A 10,687-nucleotide genomic window follows, 5' to 3' on the forward strand; every position below is an offset into this window, starting at 1 on the left:
AACTGGCATCTAACTTGGTTGTCCATCAAAGAAGCAAGGGCAAGCCAAGGCCCAACTATGACCTAAGGAAAATTCCTGTACACGGGACAGCGTAATGCCATCACACTTAGAACAGTATTTAATTTCTTACTATATATATATATATTTTTTTTTCTTATAGAAATATATACAGGAAAAGATAGTTTTTTATTTTCATACATATATATTTTACATACTAATAATACTTGTAATTTTTTATTTATAAAATGAAGTCTATAAAATAAAATATAAAAGTCTTTATCTTCTTACTTGCTATATATCTTCTTATTACATTTAAGTATGTAGTCTGTATATGGTCTATATGTACTCATATATACCATCTAGAATATATATATATGTATATACACACACATACATAGTAAGACCTTCCTACTTATTATATATCTTCCTACTATATATGTATAGTAAATAGCATAAATGTATACAGTATGTATAGTATATAGAATGGATATATATTCTTAATACATACATAAATACACATGTATACATATGTATATATAAATACTAAGATAAACACTTTTATATTTTACTTTATAAGTTTAAAAAAATATGTGAAATATATGTGAAATATACCTATATAAAAGTTCTCTGACATTTATTATTATGCTCTGCCTTTTAATCATCAAACTGATCTTGGATACCCAAACCTAGATCTACAGACTATGGAAAAAGAAAGGAGCAGGATGGGTCTCCATGGGCTTAACAGAATTCACATTTTTTTTGAAATGTTCAAGTTCCTTGAAGGCAGAAGGAGATCTTACATTTGTATTTGCTCCTTCCATTGTACATGATATGTCCCCAATAAGGATTTGTGAGGTAGGAATAGATTGTAAAACCCAAGCACTTTCACCCTTTTAAGGTAATACAGCTTAGGAGCCCTCACTTGCACGGGCCTCTTGAAAGTGCTCGGGAGGGTCTCTAATAGGATGTAACTTTGTTTTTGTAATACTTTTGGAAGATATTTTTAATTCAAATTCATTAAGACTGCTGCCTCACTCTAATTTGAATTCTCTGTTGCCATATGTTACACTAAGTGTGGGCAGGGGCATTGGAGCAGCCACGGGAATTTCATGTCTTGAAATTTGTATCATTTTTCTTAAAGAGAAATACAAATGACAAAAGTTTATGGCTCCACGAATTTTGGCTCTTCTCTTACCTTTAAAATAATCTGGCATAGATTATCCCTTCTACTCTGAAATAGAAATCACTTAACTACCTAGGTACAATGCTGTGCAAAAATGTGGGCTCTAGTCAGCTTCTTATAGGACCACAAAACTTCAATGATTTTTTTTTTGACAATGCAAAAGAAAGTTTTCTAAATGAAGTGTCTTATTTACAATATTTCCCCAAGGAAAAGAAATATCCCTATCTAACTTAATAAAGTGAATATTGTACTTTATATAAACATGAAATCTTACCATGTTTCCAAAATGATAAAGATGCTCACTAATGTGCAATACCTTTTTGGCTTGTGTTAGAATCCTTATCTGTTCAAAATATTAATATATATATGCACATATATATGCATATATACATTATTACATACATATATGTGTGTATATACACACATACACACATATACATACACACATATATGTATATATATGTGTATATACATATATTTATTCTGGTGAATGTCTGAACTAAAACTTTTGTCTTCCTAAAAATTTTAAAACATTTTATAAAACCAAACAGCTTATTTTGGATATCTTATTTACAGACCCAGAAGTTAGGACAGGGCCAGCACTGAAGGAAAAACCTATGTCATGATGTGAAGCATCTCTAGCCTACTTCATGCAAGCAATGATAAATATAAACAATGTCGAGAGGGCAAAGCCGGGGTAAACTTCAAGGACTCCTGAAAGACCATAATATTCCTTCCTAAACCTCATACCCAATATGACATGCCTCTCATTCCCAAACAATGATGTCTCCTTCCATGACATATTCTAGGTAATTCCTAGAAGGCCACGTAACCCACCTAAAAGACGCCTTGGATTTTATCTGGCCCCAAAGGGAAAAGAACATATACCCTTTACCGTGGTTGCAATCTTTTTCTTTGGAAGAAATAAAAGATGGAGATTTGGGTCAGAATTAGCAACTTTTTAAAGAGAATTAACAACTGAGCTTCCTTAGAATTATCCTAGAACCTTAGACTCAGATTTGATCCTTATAAGTCATTAAATGAACCATCATTACACTCAAAATAAGACGAAAGAAATTGTGTGAGAATACTAAAAGATTAAAATGGAAAGCTTAGTTATAAATCAAAGAGCACGCCCTTTCCTGCTCCAGAGAGGATGAGTCCCAAATATATGAGGAAATACTGGGGAGTCAATGACACAAAGAAACATCACACAAATCTACCTATGAAGACTTGGTAGCATTTATTACTACTCTTTAGAATTGCTTTCCATTTCAAAAGGAACAAATCTGCAAGAAAATTTTGATACTTGGACAGAAAAAAAAGAGAAAAGCTTATCACTTCAATTACAAAGAACCACATTTGGGAGTTTCCATCATGGTGCAGTGGAAACAAATCCTACTAGGATCCATGAGGATGCAAGTTTGATCCCTGGCCTTGCTCAGTGGGTCAGGGATCTGGTATTGCTGTGAGCTGTGGTACAGGTCACAGATGCAGCTCGGATCTGGTGTTGCTGTGGCTGTGGTGTAGGCTGGCAACTACAGCTTTGATTAGACCCCTAGCCTGGAAACTTCCATGTGCTGCAGGTGCAGCCCTAAAAAGCAAAACAAAACAAAAAAGCAGTAGAACCACATTTTATCATTCATTGCCACATAGAATAAACATGTTATTGTTTTCTGTATGTATCAGACATTGCACTATATCCAAGAGACAATCTTACTTAAGTACCACCCTATAGGAACAAAAAGTTTAACTGAAAAGATGAAAACTCAACATATAAACAGTTAAAAACTAAAATTGCAGTTGCTTGGAGAGATGCATACTTACTGAATAATTTTGGTTTGTCCAGGTTTCAGGAAGAAAAGGACAGTTCAAGGAGTCATGAAAGCTTCATTCTGGTGTTGGTTCTGCCAATAACTAATTATGTGACTCACAGTGCTCTTTTCTGGGACTCTGTTCCTTTCTCTGCAAAATAAAAGAAGTTTGACCAGATGCTCTCTACAGTTCCAGGTCTATATTATCTTATTTCGTGGGATTTTCCCTAATTAGTTCCCTATTAACTCTCTAGTTTAGTAACTACAATGACATAACTTATTTACCCTTCTACTGTCCCATTCTTTAAAAGGAGGCCACTGTAGTGTCTTTTTCTCATCCCCTCTCTTGTGCTGATTACCCCATTTGCTTCTTCCTTCAGTAAAGGAAATGAAGCACTTTCCAAATACCCAGTGAAGCACTTTCATTATGTCCAAGAAACAGATAAGGAATTTTTTTTCAAGAGAAAGATGTTAAAATTGCCCTTGATTCCTACAAAATTCTCCATGCCCTGAAGGGAAATTCTGGATGCCACAATATATAATAACACTTTTTTGGAGGGGAACTGCTTTGCCAGTAAAAGAGGAATTACTCCATGTGTAAGTGGTGGCCATATCTATGATTACTTAGCATAGGTAGGAAAATTGCCACTTGCCTTGTTCCTGGTGGAAGAGGAGAAATAAGTCCAGGGCTTTCTTTTCACAGGTCCCACTATAGGAGTACAAACTTCCATAAGTTGGCTAGTGTAAGGGGAGATACGTGTCCCTGCTGAAGAAGAGTGAAATCAGAGAATGGAATCAAATCAGCAAATGCCTCTCTTCTCTTCATTCTCCTTGCCACCAACCAAATTTGCCTATAGTTTCTGGAGGGCTTGGACCAATGAGGATTAAAGACTTCTCTCTAGATAGTATATTGTAGGCTTCTAGGTAGACTCAGAAGATGCCAAAAACTGATTTTCAGACAATGGTCTAAAAATTTGGTCATTCTAATTTGTTGCCTACTAGTCAACTTTTTCACTAGAAACACATTCACTATCATAAATCACAAAGTTTTTGTTTTTCTTTTAGCTAAATCTTAGAGTAAAGCTACTTCTCAGGTGAGGTGTAAAGAATCTTTCCCAAGAAGACATAGGATAACTTACAGAAATGTTGAACTGTAATATTTAATTGACCCTTATCACTTATATATGTATATTAGAGAGCTTATCGTAAGCCTTATCATGTCTGAGCAAAATCAGTAAATAAAGGAGGAAGACTGATTGTAGTAGATCTTCATATAACTGAAGGATAATATTTTGCTCTATTTAGTCCTTAGAGAGGTAGAGATGATATGTGCAGAAGTCAGAATGATCTCGGGGGTGGGGGGGGGGAAGGAAGTCAGATTGGTGTCTGTTCCACACTCAACCCCACTGAATGGCACCTGAGCTAATCATATAGCAAATATAGGAAACTTATTTCATGAAGGACCTGAGGCATTTGGAGTGACCATTAACACTGTTGCTGGACTCATGACAAAGCTTGTCATGGAGTGGAGTAGAAGACCCGCACTTTCTCACTGCAGTGAGGAGCCTAGCTGTGTTCTGCAAAATGAGGACTCTGGTATTACCATGTTAATATACAACACAGCAATGAAAGAGACCTCAGGGTCTCACAAATGTGTTGATACCTTGAGGAGATCTCCAGGAGATGGCAGATGCATAGCAGCCATGGATATGGAGAGATGGAGTATATACCTGGCTGGAATTGATGGACACAGATAGCATTACAGTTGTTAAATCCAGAGCCAAAGTGTATTTGGGAACTATCTAGTTCTCAAGAAATTCTGGGGGTGAGGATTACATAGTTCAAGGTGCCTGGGTACTGTATTAGATATTTGTGTTATTTGGCTTAAGCCGAGACTTTGTTGAGAAAATTTAAAAAGGGTATAACAGTCTCTTACACTGCCACACCTAATGCTCAATTCATTCATTCATTCCACAAACATTTCCCAAGGATCCACTGTATCAGGTACACTGCTAGGATTAGTGTAGACTGTGGTAAATAAAACAGTTCTTGTCCTTTTGGTCTAATCAAAGTCAAAGATTTTGAACAAGCAAACAAATGAGTGAGTGTATGATAATATTATGATAGATGTTATTAGGAAAATAGCTAGGAAAGAAAATAACAAAGTGTTATTTTTGTTTTAGTTTTAAAAGAGATTTACTTTTGTTTTAGTTTTAAAAGAGCTTTCTGAGGAGATGACATTTAAAGGAGAGTGAAGGAACAGGGTAAGCCATGGTCAAAGATGCAGTGGTGGGAAAAGTGTTTCTGTGCCTGAGAATGAAGTCAGGACAGCGTAGCTGGAGCTTAGTTGCAGATTTCACCAAACAGGTTCATAACTTGATGTAGCCTTGACCCATCACCTCCCTAATTCCTTCCAGTGTCACAAAGTGCCAAAATGCTTATCAGGAAAAAAAAATTAAATTGTTGAGGTGTCAGAAGTATTTGAAAGACCCTTTTTCAACTTTTCCTTAAATGTTTTTTGGAAACAGAAGAAAAGATGTTCTGCCATTAACTACAAGTTTGCCCAGGAAGATAGGAAAAGTAAAAACCTAGTATCTGGTGATGGAACCAATGGTATTATTTTGTTCTTCAATATCATAATTAGAGTAATATTGATTTAAATGTGTATAAGATAAAGACATAATTGGTAGAATTTAAAACAGAAGTACTCTTTTTAAAATCTCTTTAAAAGACAAAAGCAAACAAAATATGGTCCAAATATCAAGAGAGGAAACACAGAAAATGGCAAGGAGGCACAGAAAATAGAATCTATGAAACAAGATGACAGAAGTAACCAAACATATCAGTTACGACAATGTATGTAAATGTGTTGAACTCCCCAATTAAAAGGCAAAGACTCTCAGATTGGAGTAGGAAACAACATTCAACAATATGCTGTTTACAAGTGACAAACTTAAAACAAAATGACTTGGAAAGGTTATAAATAAAGGATAAGCTAAGATATATCGGTAAAACGCAAACAAAATGACAACAAAAGTGGCAATATTCATATCAGCCAAACAAAATGACAACAAAAGTGGCAATATTCATATCAGCCAAAGTAGAATTCAAGATAAAAATTATTAACAATGTAGAGAATTGTGTCTTTTAAGAAGCAATCTGAATGTAGTCATGTTCATTATCAAAGGTATGCGCCAAGTAGCAAAGAATCAAAATACACAAAAAGTAATATAAATAAATTTTAACTAAATAATCATTATGGTAGGAAACTTTGTTACATCATATGGATTTATACTAAAGAGGTTGAATAAAAATAAAAAAGAACCTAGAGAGTTTGGTATATATTAAAAGTCACATCTTCAAGACAGAAAATAAGCAGGAACTTATTTTTTAAATGGCAATACCCTATTACACAAAGAAAATGGAAATAAGTTCTCCAAAGCAAGACTTGTTCAGAATACACTCTCAAAACTCAATGGAAAAACTGCAAATTATTTTCTTAAATTTAAACAAAATACTCCAAAATAAAAAGTTTAAAAGTTACTCCTAAATAAAAATTGAGTCAAAGAAGGAGGACAAATGATCACTATAGATTAGAAAACACCAAAATTATAAAATCAATAGCAGCTAAGATTTGTTGAGCACTTAAATGTGATAGGTACTCAGCTAAATATGTTCTATGCATTACCTCATGTGACTCTCACAACAAACCTTTGAAGTAAGTAATATTTTATTTCTGTTTGCATTTGCAGGAAGTGAAACTTGGAACTGTTAAATAGTTTACCCAAGTACTATTGTTGTATAGTAAGAGGATGGACCAAAGCTCTAGTCAGAAGCAGTTATTAACCTTAAGTCATTTTATTTGTTTAACTTTTTTCAGGTCAAGCATTGAGTTTTTTTTTTTTTTTTTTTTTTTTTTTTTTTTGTCTTTTGTCTTTTTAGGGCCACAGCCATGGCATATGGAGGTTCCTGGGCTAGGGGTCTAATCGGAGCTACAGCTGCCAGCCTACACCACAGCCACAGCAACACAGGATCCGAGCCTCATCTGTGACCTACACCACAGCTCACAGCAACATCGGATCCTTAACTCACTGAGCAAGGCCAGGGATTGAACCCGCAACCTCAGGTTCCTAGTCGGATTCATTAACCTCTGTGCCACGACGGGAACTCCTCAGATTTTTTTAAATTTAAATTTTTATTGAAGTGTAGTTGATTTATAATGTTGGGCTAATTTCTGCTGTAAAACAAATGATTCAGTTATACATAGATACATTCCATCTTTTTTATTTAGATTTAACACATTTAAATCCTAAGAAGTTAGAAATTGGGAGTTTCTGCCATGGCTCAGCAGTTAATGAACTCAACTAGTATCCATGAGGACATGGCACTGCTCAGTGGGTTAAGGATCTGGCATTACTGTGAGCTGTGGTGTAGATTGCAGACATGGCTGGGATCCTCTGTTGCTGTGGCTGTGATGGAGTTTAGCAGCTGCAGCTCTGATTTGACCCCTAGCCTGGGGATTTCCATATGCCATGGGTGTGGCCCAAAAAACCAAAACTAAATAAATAATAAAACTTAAGAAGTTAGAAATAAAGACAAAAAGAACTCTCAATGTATGAGGAAGAGTTCCCATTGTGGCTCAGTGAGTTAAGAACCCTAAGGATAACCATGAGGATGCGGGTTCAATCCCTGGCCTCCTCAGTGGGTTAAGGATCCTGCATTGCTGTGATCTGCGGTATAGGTTGCAGATGCGGCTCAGATCCCACATTGCTGTGGCTGTGGCTGTGGTTGTGTCTTAGGCCAGCAGCTGCAGCTCCAATTCAACCCCTTGCCCAGGAACTTCCATATGCCACAGGTGTGGCCCTATAAAAGAAAAATAAAATTAAAAAAAAGAACTCTCAATATATAAAGAAGAACAAGATAACAAAATCAAGAGCAATTACCAAGAATACCAAGAGACGAAGTACAGAAACCAATACAAGATCTTGGTCTTTGGAAAATATAAACATAAAATAAACACTTGACAAATATAAACAAGAAAATAAGATGAAGAACAGAACAGATTCAGAGATGAAAAGAGATGTGTATCACCGATTATTAGAGAAATGCAAATCGAAACTACTATGAGGTACCACCTTACTCCTGTCAGAATGGCTGTCATTAACAAGTCCACAAATAACAAGGCTGGAGAGAGTGTGGAGAAAAGGTAACCCTCCTGCAATGTTGGTGGGAATGTATATTGGTACCACTACTATGGAAAACAGTATAGAGGTACCTCAGAAAACTAAATACAGAACTACCATATGACCCACCAATCCCACTTTTGGGGCACATATCTGGGCAAAGGTTTCCTTGAAAAAGACACATGCACCCCTATGTTCGTTGAAGCATTATTCACAATAGCCAAGACATGAAAACAACCACAATGTCCACTGACAGATGTTTGGATTAAGAAGATGTGGTACATATACACAATGGAATACTACTCAGCCATAAAAAGAAAAAAATAATGCCATTTTCAGCAACATGAATGGAACTAGAGACTCTCATACTGAGTGAAATGTCAGAAAGAGAAAGACAAATACCGTATGATATCACCTGTATCTGGAATCTAATATATGGTACAAATGAACCTTTCCACAGGAAAAAAAAATTCATGGACTTGGAGAACAGACTTGTGTTTGCCAAGGGGGAAATGGAAGGAGTGGGATGGTCTGAGAATCTGGGATTAATAGATGCAAACTATTGCATTTGGAGTGGCTAAGCAATGAGATCCTGCTGTAGAGCACAGATATCTATATTCAGTCACTTGTGATGGAACATGATGGAGGATAATGTGAGAAAAAGAAAGTATATATGTGTGTGTGACTGGGTCACTTTGCTGTGCAGTAGAAAACTGATAGAACACTATAAACCAGCTATAATGGAAAAAATAAAAATAAGTAAAAAAAAAGAGATGTGTAAAAACACGCATGGAGGAAATTTTAAAATATATAAGAATATTGTATTCAAGCTTATAAGAATCCAAATTGAATGAATGTGTGGAAATATTGACTCTCCAATAATTATAATATAAAGGAGTTACAGATTTTTTTCATAAACTAATTTGAATGTTTTTAAAACAGAGAAATTATTTCTGGCTTTTTTTGTGGGAGGGAACAAAGAAAGTTCAAAGACTAGTGAACTTTCCTTTCTTTTCCTTTCTGGGCATATGGGAGACTGCATTTTTCAGCCTCTCCATCATTTAACTCCTGGCCAATGAATGTAGGTGTTAGTGTTAAACCACTAAGATTTTGGAGGTTTGTTATATTAGATAGCTTTTATTGTCCCACTTATATAGAAGGCTTAGTGGAAGTCTTTTCTTTTGAAGTTAAGGAATGAACAGAATGTGGACATAGAGAAGAAGAAAGAAAAAGAATTCTAAGCAGAGGAAATAAAATTGAACAAAAGAGCATGGCCTAGAATATGGAAAATTGTATGGGAAGATCAAGTAGTTCAAGCGGCCTCTGGAATTATAGAAGAATGTGCGGAAGAGAGGGTAGAGGGAGGTGAGGCTGTAGGTTGTCGTCAGACCACAGGGTTTGGGTTTAAACCTTAGGATACAGTGAGTCATTGCAGGTAAGTAAATAAAACACCACCAAAATTATGTATGAGGAAAATTGCTCTAGCAACAACTTGAACCATGTACTGGAAAGATAAGTTACAGAAATAAAGTGAGGAAAGTCCATTGAAATGATAAAGATCCAGATGAAGCAATGGGGCCAGGATCAGAAGAGATGAAGGTAGAAATAAGGAAGCAGAGTGAGCTGTAACAAAAACTGATGCAAAAGAATTGATGGGATTTGGAATCATACACAGAACCAGGAGCTTGAGTAATTATCTATTCCAGTCAGCTCATTTGTTAGAAAAATTGAAGCTTAAAGCAATTAAATGAATTGTTCAGTGGTCCCAGAAGCTGTTAATTAGTGAGGCTAAATCCAAGACCAAATTCTTTGAGTTCCCAGTTCCTTCTTCCCTCTCTATTAATTTAGTATCAGGAGGGAGATAGTAGGAAATTTTAGAAATTTTTGAACTCGGAGTAGGGTTTTACCACAAACCAAAAATGGGAACCCAGGAGCAGGAGTTAAGTTCTGTTCGGTTCTAGTTGGACATCTAAGTGAATAGACCTAGCAAACAACTGAAAATTTATGATTGGGGTTTGAGAATCCAGAACAGAATTAAGTATTAGAAGTCATATTCAAAGTTACAATTTGAAGACTCTAGGAGAGGAGGATAGGGAAGAAAGGGAAAGAAGGGCAGAAAGGGAAAAGGAATGAGAAGAGATGACAAAGTAGATAATGATGGCACATGTTATTTAGGAGCCTGGAAGAAAAACAGGAACTAGAGGGAGTTCCTATTGTGGCTCAGTGAATTCAAACCCAACTAATATCCATTAGGATGCAGGTTCAATCCCTGGCCTCCTCACTCAGTGGGTTAAGGACCTGCATTGCAGTGATCTGTGGTATAGGTCACAGACAAAGCTCAGATCTGGTGTGGCTGTGGCTATGGCATAGGCCAGCAGCTACAGCTCCAATTTGACCCTGAGCCTGGGAACTTCCATAGGATGCAGGTGCAGCCCTAAAAAAAGACAAAGACTGAAAAAACAGGAACTAGAGAAGAATACTAAATAAGTTCCAATGACATTGGAAGT

General features: G+C 36.0%; 1 long non-coding RNA gene across 2 annotated transcripts in view; it reads left to right on the forward strand.

Annotated features, from left to right (window-relative positions):
* The window catches only part of LOC110257164, a 36,354-nt gene extending 33,187 nt beyond the window's left edge, over positions 1-3,167 (forward strand). For both annotated transcript variants that reach the window (XR_002339411.1, XR_002339412.1), the window contains one exon: positions 3,033-3,167. This is a non-coding gene — a long non-coding RNA (uncharacterized LOC110257164). The remainder of the gene's footprint in view (positions 1-3,032) is intronic.

This window comes from Sus scrofa, chromosome 15 (assembly GCF_000003025.6).
Source record: "Sus scrofa isolate TJ Tabasco breed Duroc chromosome 15, Sscrofa11.1, whole genome shotgun sequence".
Classification (NCBI taxonomy): Eukaryota; Metazoa; Chordata; class Mammalia; order Artiodactyla; family Suidae; genus Sus; species Sus scrofa.